General features: G+C 38.1%; 1 protein-coding gene across 14 annotated transcripts in view; it reads left to right on the top strand.

The window, feature by feature from the left end:
* LOC134475058 (zinc finger protein 709-like) overlaps window positions 1-12,428 on the top strand; it is a 71,968-nt gene that overhangs the window by 40,868 nt on the left and 18,672 nt on the right. For 10 of the 14 annotated variants that reach the window (XM_063244439.1, XM_063244438.1, XM_063244427.1 and 7 more), the window contains one exon: window positions 354-6,299. The exons of the other annotated variants lie outside the window; for them this stretch is intronic. The gene's annotated coding sequence lies outside the window, so the exon portion shown is untranslated. The remainder of the gene's footprint in view (window positions 1-353; window positions 6,300-12,428) is intronic. 14 annotated transcript variants of the gene reach the window in all.

Below are 12,428 nucleotides of genomic sequence, written 5' to 3'. Positions count from 1 at the left end.
AAGACGTAAGGGTGAAACCAAAGGTGCGGTGGAGACTGCAGATGTTTGGAAAAGGCAAGAATGTGGTTGATTCAAGGGAAGCTGCAAAAAGAGAGCAGAGAGGATTTAAGAGAAAAGCTGTTGGAGTTAAAATTGCTGGAAATGCCATGGGGGTGGAATTACCCAAGCCTTTTGGAGTTTGGAACCAGATTGCTTCTGATGCTGAACATGGAATTCTAGGACTTAATGTTCACCATGCTGGACTTCTTTTGTTTCCAGTACTTTATATTCCCATTCTTGTAACTTTTGGAATGGTAATGTTTACCTTGTGCCTTTGCATTTGAGAAACGTTTAACCTTGTTTGATTTGTACAGGGATTACAGTTAAGAGTTTGCCTTAGATCTTGGAGGAGACTTGGGAATTGGACTGTTCAGGAATGCTGAAACATAGGACGTTGTCAACTCTTGGAAGTGGACTAAATGCCTTTTGTATAATGGATATACATGAGTCCTGGGGGCCAGGGGTGGAATGTCATGGTTTATGCCTGTGTCCGCCAGGCTTCATGAGTTTGCATTATGCATTTGTGATGGTTCATTGTGTAGTATGTGGATTGATGGTGTTAGTGCTACACCCACATAGGGGTGGAGCCAGAATGTAATATAATGGCAGGAAAAATGTGTGTCTTGGTTTTTGCTGGTTCCTGCTTGCTGTTTGCTGCTGCCATGAAATGTGGCCCAGCCATGTACACCTGCCTTGGAGCCAACTGAGTGTGGACTGAAACCTCCAAAAAATGAAGAAATAAACCTTTCCTTTCTCAACTTGGGCTTCACGTATTTTGTCTCAGAAACAAGTAAAAAATAACTAAGACAGTAGTTAATGCAGGTCTCATGTTAGCTTGGCCTTGGACATCCTGAAGAAAAGTCTGGCCTCTGAAGATATAGTGCAATGTAAAAGCTTGGCTGAGGGGGGAGCTAGGATCGCTAACATCCTCTGACAATTGCTGGCTATTCTGGTAAATAACTGCTGTTATGAACTGATGGACTATGAAGAGTTTAAACTGGAGTTCTCCTCAATGCTTCCCCACCTTAAGCTGGCCACCCATCCTGGGAGTCAACAAAACAAAATAAGAGAGAGTTGTTGGAAAGGGTTGAAGATGAATACATGTGCAGGGCCGTGATGTGGCCTGGGCATGATTGAATTGAGAATGAGGAGACACCGCAAGGAACAAATAGGCCACAGCTGAGGCCACCTAGACTTCCTGAATAATTTTTCTTAATTAGAATCATCTGTTGCTCTGTGGGTTCCTTGAACCTCTCCCAGGGGCCTGCTCATCTTTTTACCATTGTCCACTCACTTCCTTGCTTGTTCTGATTAAATATGGGCTGCCTAGTGACAGGTGGCTGGCTGCTTAGCAGAGTTATGAGTTCTGAAGATTTCACTCTTCCTGTTGCCCTCAAGACAATGCCACTTTTCTCATTCTTTTGGTCCTTTGCTGTGTACTTTTTTGGGGGCTAGGTATTTAGGCATAGGCTCCAATAAAAACTTACCTTCCAGTTGTAAGTTTCCTGAAAATTTTGTTGCATGTAAATTTTCTTTACCTGTAGATGGAAGTGTTATTATCAACAAATATATTGCTAACTTATCAACATATGCTACCTTTTTAACATATCGAGGGGTATTATAGTGATTTCTCAGAAGGCATGATTATACACCTCTTTACATCATTGTGAGTATTCTGCATAACTTTTCTAAGTCAGTACTTATAAGTGAAATTGGTAGATAATTACGGAGGCCTCCATCAACTTGCTAAGTACTATGTAACATGAGTCTCGGTGTTTCTAGCAGTTCATTTGTTTTTAACCAAGAATTCCTGACCAGATGCCAGTTATGCCTGCTTGGCACAGAATGGATTGTACAGGAAATTAAGTGGTTTTGATCTCCAAAGAATTGCTGGAGTCAAACTGAAACAGGTAAATGCTAAAAAACTGTTAGGGTTTTCATGGATTAAAAACTCATTTACATAATTAGTTGAAGAATGAGTTGATGCATTTGGAAGATTATTCAGAACATACAGCTAGCTGAATTGTATTAGACATTTATTTCTTTACTTTTATACAGGTACAAAATACCTGACTTATAGAATTTAATATAAATATATTCTTTATCTCATGGTTTCCATGAGGGTTGTTTGATTTTGACTGTTTCCAAAGCATAAATATCTTGGAAAAAAGTGAAAAGGAAAAAGTAAGTTTTTTATTACATCAAGGAGCCAGAGAACAGTTTCAGAACCTGAAAGAAGGATCCAGAGACCAGATTTCGTTCATGGGTTCTAACACACATGGCTGCAGTTTATACATATAGAAGCAATCATAGTAATCTCCTACACATTTCTGAAGCCAAAAGGTGTTAACAAATGGATCACCAGCCTTTAGGGCATATATGACTTCTAGGAGTATTAAAATCCTGAAGAGTGTTATACTGAGATGCTAAAAATTAAAATAATTGATTAAAAGATAATTAACAAAAATAATTACTTAAAAAGATAGTTATTAGTAATATCATTCTACTGAGCTCATTGCCCTAGTAATCAAGCACCAACCACATAGGTATAAATTAACTGACCACGTCATTCTGCTGTTCTGTAATGCGTCATCCCCCCACATTAGTGACCTGTGTCCTATGTCAAATATTGTTTCCCTTGTAAGAAACAAATGATGCTGTGCCAACCACTGTTCCCATTATGAGAGACAAATGTTCCTGAAATTGGCAGACCAAGGGCTATGAATTGGCCAACCACCCACTGTGAAATGCCTCTGTCCTCAAGCAAAGGGGAACAAAGGCCCACCTTATTTCTGTTTCTCATCACTATGTACTTACTGATCAATGAGCTAATCATAAATGAACTATAAAAATCAGTCAAAACTCTAACTCAGTTGCACAGCTTTGCAAATTCCATTTGCACTGTGTCGCTGGGCACACAGTGCAAATAAAAGTGCTTCTTTTAAAAAAGATGTCTTGTCCCATTCGTCATCTTGGGGTCTTGCCCCGTTTTTTCATCATGGGGCCATGTTTTTTTTTTTTTAAAGTAGAGTACAAAAAGAGCTGAGTGCCAATTAGTGACAAGGGAACTATACGGCAAGGGGAACTTTGAGTGTCAAGTCCTTGGGTGTCCCTGCCTCACCAGAAGGAAATGTTTAATTGGATTAGGTTCCATTTCAGCAATAATTGTCACCCCCATGCTTGGCAATATGATCACTTTCAGAATTCAGCATTTTTTTGAGCCTGAATGAGTAGCAAGCTTGTCTTGGAGTACTGATGCTTGCTTTTATATCATCCTTACACTGTTGCAGACCATTACTATCATTTAAATGTAATGTCTTCACTATACATGGTAACTGTGCTCCTTTAGTGTTCACATACTGGGTTTCTTGGTGGAAAATTAATAGAAATGAGTGAAAATCATGAAAATGAAGTCTGATACCTCTAACAGAAACTTCCAACTCTCTGTTCTGTTGTGTCCTGCCCTGGCCTTTTCTCAGAATATTTTCTGACATCAGTGGACTTTTATTCCTGGAGGATTGAACGTGAATCCTGAAAACATTTGCAGCCCATTATGCAAAGAGTCCACTGATCCTTGAAAGAAAGCAGGGTAGCTATGAAATGGCAGGGATAAATAAGAAATTTAGAGAAGACCTAACACCATCACTTCTCAAAATTTAATGAAATCAAATGGGAAATTGTACTTCTCAGTTCATTCCTGGAAGCAAGCAGTACCCTGATACCAAAACCAGAGAACAATCCAAATAAGAAAGACAATTACAGACCATTCTGCCTAGTGAACATTGAAGCAAAAATCCCCAATAAGATACTGGCAAACAGACTGCAGAATATCATCAAGAAGGTTTTACATCATGATCAACTGGAATTATTCCCTGGTACTCAGGGGTGGTTCAACTTACATAAATCCATACATATAATACACCGTATTGACAAATCCAAAAGCAAAACTCATTTGATCACTTCAATAGATGCAGAAAAAGATTTTGACAAATTGCATCACCTATTCATAATAAAAAACCTACAAAAATTGGGGAGATGATATTTATCTCAATCTGATAAAAGCCTTTTATTACAAACCAACAGTCATCCTCATACTAAGTGGACAAACACTGAAAGCTTTCACTCTAAAATCAGGAACAAAACAAGTGGAGACAACTGTCTCCACTCTTATTGAATATAGTCCTGGAAACTAGCTGGAGCAGTTAGACAAGAGAAAGAAATAAAAGGAATAAAGATAGGAAAGGAAAAGCTTAAAATGTCATTATTTGCAGAAGCCATGATACTCTACGTAGAAGACCCTAAAAATTCCACCAAAAGACTTCTAGTTTAAGAAGCAAATTCAGTAATATAGCTGGTTACAAAGGCAACACTCAACAATCAATAGACTTCATAAACAAGAATAAAAAACCCATAGAAAGAGAAATCAAGGAAACAATAACTTTTACAATAGCATCCCACCAAATGAAATACTTAGGAATCAATCTAATAAAGGATGTAAATGATCTCTACATTGTAAACTACAGTACTCTCAAAATGGAGATTGAAGAAGATATTTGAAAATGAAGAGCTATCCCATAGTCTTGGGTAGGGAAATTCAATATAGTGAAAATGACCATACTTCCAAAGCTATTGTACAGATTTAGTGCAATCCCAATCAAAACCCCATAGCATATCTGAAAGAATTACACAAAATAAATCCTAAAATTCATCTGGAACCAGAAGAGACCTAGAGTAGCAAAGGTGATCCTGGGCAACAAAGGAAAGATAAGATTCATCAAAATCCCTGACTTGAAATTGTACTATAAAGGTATTGTGATAAAAAAAAAAAAAGATGTGGTACTGACAAAAAACAAAACAAACAAAAACCAGATGCAAAGATCAAAGCAACAAATTAGAAAATGGGGAAACAATCCCAGACCACTAAACCATCTTATCTTTGACAAAGGTGCCAAACAGAGTCATTGGAAGAAAAGCAGTCTCTTTAATAAATGGTGCTGGAAAAACTGGCTCCATACATTCTGAATATTATCTTTCAAAGTGTATTAAGCTAAGATCAGAATAGATCAAAGATCTTATATTAAAACAGAAACATTAAATCTGCTGCAAGATAGAGTAAGTAAAACTCTTGAAGACATTCATGTAAGCAAAGTCTTTATGAAGAAAACATCGATTTTTGAACAGCAAAAATCGAAGAGAATTAAGTGAGAATCTCACCCTACTGAAAAACTTTTTAACAGCTAGAAATAACTAAAAGAGTGAAAAGACAACCCACAACGTGAGAGAAAATGTTTGCCAACTGTTCCTCAGACAAAGTATTACTATTGAGAGCATGAAAAACTAAAAAATTTCAGTCTTCCCAGATTTAAAGACCAAATCCAAAAATGTGCATCTGAGGTGAAATACACAGTTCTCAGATGAAGAAATAGAAACAGCAAATAAATATGTGATATAATGTTCTGCATCACTCGTCATTTAAGAATTGCAAAGTAAATAACACTGATATGTCACCTTGCCCCAGAAAAAATGCCTACTGTCAAGAATTGAAGCAATAACGAATGCTGGAGAGGTTGTGGAGGAAAAAGGAACCCTTCTCCATTGTTGGTGGTAAAGCAACCCCTGTGGAAATCAGTGTGGAGATTCCACACAAACTAGGTCTACAGTTCCCACTCAACTCAGCTATTCTCCTTCTGGGTATCTACTCAAAAGAATAAAAATTATCATACCACAGTGATATATGTGCACCCACGTTTATAGCAGCAGTTTGTGGTAGCCAGATCTGGTGTGGAATGCAGGACCTCTAGCTTGCCAGGCAGGTACTTAAGCTAAATCGGTGGACCACATTTTTTAGTTTTTAACTTTCAAATAAAATGGGTTTGGGAGAAAAAACAAGGACTGAGGTAAAGACTTTCAGTGCAAATACCCATCAGACGTGCTGAGGTCAACATTCCAGAAAACAGCCAGCTCCAGAAGCCTCACCAGCTTTCATTGGGGATCCACAGTTACAGGGTGTTTTATTTTCTGCAATTATTCTTGGTGCGGAAGGCAGGCAGGAGAGCAGGAGCCAATCAGTGATGAAGAGGCTGGCTAAAGAACTGTCCAATCAGGCGGGCCAAGGTAGGCGGTGTCTTCCGGTGTCATGGCGTCAATTGCAAGGCCAGGGCACAAAAGGGAGCACTAATGTTTGCTAGACCACTATTTTTTGCTTCTATTCGCTGTGGACTGCTTAGACAGAACCTGGGAGACCTCCAAACTACGCAATGGTGATGTTATGGGATGGGAGCAGTGAAATGGGGTGGAATCGGGTTGAGACCAGTTAGAAGTGGTGAGAAGGGGCTGGGGGTTTAGCTCAGCGGCATAAGCGCCTGCCTTGAAAGCAGGCAGACATGAGTTTGATCCCCTGTACTGATAAAAAGGAAAAAGACCAAAATAAATAAATAAATAAATAAAATAAATGAAGAAAGAAAGAAAGAAAAAGAAAAGGAAAAAAAAATAAAAACAAGTGTTGAGAAGCAGCTGTGCTGTCTAGAGCCTGTGTGCTTAGCCTCAGACCCTGAGGTCCACTAGTACTAGCAGTGAGTCATCCTCTGTCCCTTTTACCTCTCGCTGGCGCCAGGACAGTTCTGGGTCCCTAGAATGCTGTCATCACTGTGATACCACCAGGCCACAATGCCATTTTTGAAATCGCCTGCTGCCCTTGCTCCTCCAACAGTCTGGGCCCAGGACGGGGCATGAGGAGACCCTGATTGCGATGTGTTTTCAAGCTGGGTGCAGCTGTAATAAGCTAGGTCTCTGCTCTCATTCCTGTCAGCAACAGATATGAAAGCCAGAAGTTTATAAATGTCTGTGCTGTAGGACCTGATAGCCACAACTGCTCTCCTTAAACTTATGCATTTATGTATTTTGTGATCGCCTAAATTTATACTATGTTCTCATATTTCCATGCTCATGAAGGTGGAGGCAAAGGTTCTGAAAATTCAAAGACGTGTAGTGATGTGCCTCAGTGGAGGAAGGCTTCCCAAACACCGGATGAACTGCTGTGTATTATACAGAACAATGCAAAGAATTTCTGAACATACTTTATGTGACACATGTGCTCATAGACGATGTTTGGGAGAACAGCCATAGAGGTTTAAATTTTGAGAAAAATGAAGCAGATATAAAAGTGTCATCAAGGGCAGGGTAAAGTGTGCTTGCTAAGACAAATTCCAGAAAAGGCTGCCTGTTAAATTCTCACGGAAAAATGCCTAAATGTAGTCATTTGCATGAACATATACAAGTGATATCCTTCTGAATGTAAAGGAATGTGGGTGTCATCTCTGAATTAAGAGGTGATTTAATAGCTTGGTTGATCATATACATTTTTGAAATATGGAAATGCTCTGCAGTGGACTTTACTAAGTGGTGTAAAGGAGATGCCATAAATTGAAATTGTGCAGGGATATCAATAGTTTAGTCATGAAGGGTTTTCTGCTTAGGGTGGATCAGATGAGAGTGGAAAGGATGTGGAAGTGACTGTCAGGATGCAGAGTGCCAATAGCAGGACATACAACAGAGAGGGTCTTCCCTGAAAGTCAGGTAGTTCTAGGGTAAGCATGAAGTTAAAGTTGGTTTATGATTTCTTCCTTGAGGTGAAAAACACTAGCTCTGGTAAGAATCAGTATTCTACATCCTTGTCAACACATGAATTCTTTGTTCTTCACTTGAGATCTAATTTTGATTATCTCTAATTATGACCCAGTGTCATGAAGGCAAAATTTGAATTTTTTTGTAACAGGGATAGAACTCATGATCTCAAGCTTGCTAGGTAGGTGTTCATGCTGCTGAGCTAAATACCCCGCTCTGAAAGTGTTTTCTGCACACTATGTATGATATTAACATTGTTCCTCAGAAATGTTGAATATTGTGGAATTTTTCTATATTGTATGGATATAATTTTTAAAGCATACCAAAGGTGTCGCATGCAGTCACTTTTCAAGTTTCACATTGTCTGTGGGGTGTCTCAGTCAGGGTTTCTATATTTCAGACAGCTCTGTAACTTAGGCTAGCCCCAAACTCAAGGAAGTTCTCCTGCATCAGCCTCCCAAGATATATTTCTTATATCTGAATGGAGAGTGATCACTTGGTGACACCGAGCTATAATTTGAAACTTGTACCTGATTTCATTGTTTATACATTTTTAACATACATCCGTTTTCCATGAACATTTGAGTTATATTTATGTATCATATTTGATGTTATTTATGCTTTGTTCTATGAAACCAAATTTAAATATCAAGATACTGCTTAAGTATATTAAGAACAAAGGACTCAGTGGCCTAAATGAGATTTGAAGAGATATTACTGTTAGTACGTCAAAGTGATTCATGAGATATTTGTCTGCCTCTGTGCTTTATGGATGCTGGTCCTGCAGGCTCTCACTATGAGCTCTGCCTTGGAGGCAGTGCACAGGGACTCTTGCGGTGACTCACCATAAGAATCAGTGCAAGAGAGGGAAAAAAAAGAAAAAAGAAAAGAAAAAGAGCTCTAGGGATATAACAGTAAGTGTGTTTAGGGGTGTTAAATAGCTGACTATATCAATGTTTTTGGATCATTGAACACAGCTGTTTGCAGTCTCCCTGTTTGAATGTCCACCTTGTATTCTTTGATACTGTGATTTGAGCAACTATTTTCAAGATGATAATATGTAATCTACTAACAGGTGATTTCTTACTGTTATTTTTTTTTTTTTTTTGTAGTTCCGTATTAGGTGTACCCTTACAACGCTTTGTTTTGTTTTGTGTTTTTCTCTTTTTCCTCTTTAAAAAAAAAAAGAATCAGTGCTCCTGTTTGGCTGGTACGTTAGCTGTGAGTTGCAATATAGCATCAAATTTGCTGTATCAAAAATGTATATATACAAAAATTAATCCCCATGATGTGGAATAAAATTTGAAGAAATCACTCTCCATTCAGCTGTTTTGTTTGGTTTTATTTGTGTAGTTTAGTTTTGTTTTATTGAGACAAGTTTTCTCTATGTATATCAGCTAGATTTGAACCATTTATGGAGCACAAAATTGCCCTAACCTCAAAGCAGCATTCCTGTCTGAACCTCTTGAGTGCTGGGATTATAGATCTGTGTGTTTTTACCCTAGAAAATATTGAGGCTTGTAACTTAGCTGTGTTGTAGGTTGGCTTAATAGATGCCATCTTGAGCTTTGCATTTAACTAGTGCCCTGTATTTCACTCAGAAAAATGGAAAATCACTCAGGGTATAAGTCCCAGGAGAAAAGCAAAATGAGCTATACCCAAAGAAAAAAATTAACGTGCTCAACAAAAGAAGCAGAATACAGTTGTTATCCAAAAATTATTATAAGATTCTAGCTAAATGATTTCCAACTATCTTTTGGTGATTCTATCTTTTAAAACATCTCTAACTTTCCAGTTCAGAGCCTCTTGTTTAGATCCTGAAATGGGGGTGGGGGTTCTGTATACAAGTGGTGCTGAGAGCAGCTAATGAAATTCCACATTTCTCAATTGGGTTGCTTGGCTTCCTATATTATTGTTCACAAAATCACCTCAAGCTGCAGAAACCTTACTGACACAAGCAAACCTCAGGATTAAATAACAGTGCCCCTGAAATGAAAGAATAGTAGTGAAAAGCAGAAGAGAAAAAAGACAAACACCATGTGCTATAATGCCCACCTCTTTTCCCCAGCAATGAAGAAACTGAAACAGGAGAATGGCCATATATTCAAAGACAGCCTAACCTACATAGTGAGTGCAAGGCTTCCCAGAACTCCAAAGTGAGACTATGTCTTTAAATCAAAAACTAAAATGAAAAAAAAAAAAAACCAAGTAGACAGAAAAATTATTAAAAACAAACAATAATAGAGCTGAGTGAAATTTGAGTTATGAAAAATGGGAATTATTGAATGATGTTGCAGAGGAAAGAAGTCCATGTAGTGGCATCCAGGAGGCAGGGACTAACACTGACTTAGGAATGGCACCTATTGTGCTACAGGACCACAGTGACCTGCTTCCTCCAGTACATTTGCAGTTCACTAGACTGAGGACTTCTAAAAGCTCATGGAAATGTTAAACTCAGGGCAAACAAGCAGCCTGAAATTCTGGCTTTGGAACATGGCCTTTAGCAGACATTTCATATTTAAATTGAAATAAGAGAAATATAATCCTGCCCTGTTTGATATCAAATGCAGCAAGTTTAATGGCTCACAACATTGAGAAATGAAGTCATAAACCAAAAGAAGTTCAAAAATTTTCTTAGAAAAAAAGAAGGAAGTATAGCCCTGAATTTTCAGGAGTGGTCTTTGGGTTTTTGGCCCAGACCTATTCTCAGGGGTCATTTATACAGGAAAGTCACAATGTGAGTACAGTGTGGTTCTCAGACTACAATCAACCTATAAGCTTATAGCTGCTTAACTAATAATATTCAACAGGGGAACAAGTCAGCCAGAAAAGGTATGTGGAAAGAACCAAGGCATTTTGTGGGAACAATAGTCCAGGTGTTCTGGTCATTGAGTATGGTAATTGATGCCCATCTGAACTTCCTGGAGGAGGTGGTGGTAACTGTAGTACATTGCAAACTGTTGTTTTTCTCTTCAGGACCATGTAGACCTGGTCACTTCATCTTCACCTTCAGGTCTGGCTTTCTTCAGCTGTGCCTGTAGCAGTGACTGTTGTATTTAGTTTTTTGCAATAACTATTTGAGGTTCCAGTTCCTCTCTGATTGTATATCAATTTCTCTCTACATTGGTATCCTTTGCTAAAATCACAGTTCTATTTGAATGAATAAAGTGAAATATTCATTAATACAGGCCAGGGATTTATCTTCGGAGGCAGAAACACCTGCCTGGATAGTGCTAGGTTGTAGCTTTGATGCCCGGTACCTAAAAAAAAAAAGTAATTTAAACTGCAAGGAAAGAAAATAATTTCATTTGTGAAAATTAAGATTTACAAAATTTATAACTAAATATGTCAATGGCAAATTAAACATTGTTAATAGTCATATTTAGATGTAAAGTAGTTGGGTCTGGAGATTGAACTCAAGGATACAAGGAGCTTCCTGGAGAGCACAAGGTCACGAGTTCAATCCCTCATACAGAAAAAAAAAATCACAATTGTCAACGATGCAGTGCTATGAGCACATTTATTGAAACTGATACTTGGTATTTAATAGGCTCAATGTTTCTTTTGTGACCTATGAAATACCTGCCAATAACATGGGTATTACAGTGAATGATATACTGTCCCTTAAGGATTGCTATTTTCTGAGTTGGTTTTATTTTTTGTTTTCCCACATACTTGAAAGTTGAAAATGTTGGCTGGTGCTAGGTAGAAAAAGTGTGATAATCGTTTTTTCGTTTTAATGATATATATCCATATATTCATTAAGAACATTTTACTTGCTACAGTTACTCCAAGTCAAATTGATAAACAATTCTTAAATTTACAGGCAGCTGAGTTAATTAGAAATAGAGGCAACCATATCCTGATATAGTGGAATGAAATTCCTGACCTTCTAGCTGTGGTATGAGTTTGGGTTCTCTAAAGTGAAAGAATGAATTTTAGGAACAACAGAAATTAAGAGCACAATATACTTCTTGAGAGAAAGAAAGCCACCTGAGAGAGAGAAGGGGTCCTGGCGGGATGCCAAACACTGTCTTTCTAGGGAACTTTGTAGAGTAAAATCATGTGGTAAGCTGAGTTTAAGGTGGGGAAAAATCGGAACTCACAATGCAGATGGGCATAAGATGGGACAGAGCTATGGTAGCCAATAAGATTATAAGTTCATGTAAAAGTTGATTAAATTGGGAACAAAGGTGAAGGGAGTCACATAGGAAGCAGGCATTCTTAGGCAGCTGTGACTTTTCCCTTAGGGTTATGGGAGGGTAACACCTGAGTTCATCAGGATGATAGGAGATATTTAAAATGTCAGTCCTTAGAATAAGCATACTTTTCTTTGAATGGTGAGTCCTGATCTCCTCAGAGTGCTAAGGCACTATTTAGAATATCAGTCTTTAGGATATGGATGAATTTGCTTATCATTTGTCTTGAGACTTGGCCCATAGCATGACGTGTCAGTCTTCCCCATAGTTGCATGGTATCTCGTCTCCTGCATGGACTCCTTGGAGGACCTAGCCCTGCCTTATGCCAATACTATTTAACTAACTTAGGTGCCTGTAACAGTACTGTTTGGATAATTGATTACAGATGTCTTGTGCTCTGGGTGAATGATCTGGGGATTACAGTGTGCAATGTATTTTCAAGTGTTACCCCCAATTGACATGTTTTGAAATTTAATTTTAGTTGATGTGTTCTTTTTTCATTGAAATAAAATGGATTTGAAAATTAAAAGACTGAGGTAAAGCTCTTCAGTACAAACACTCCTCTGG

This window comes from Cavia porcellus, unplaced genomic scaffold, assembly GCF_034190915.1.
Source record: "Cavia porcellus strain 051 isolate PalLab524CR breed Dunkin Hartley unplaced genomic scaffold, mCavPor4.1 scaffold_50, whole genome shotgun sequence".
Lineage (NCBI taxonomy): Eukaryota > Metazoa > Chordata > Mammalia > Rodentia > Caviidae > Cavia > Cavia porcellus.
This window is presented reverse-complemented; position numbering and strand designations above follow the sequence as displayed.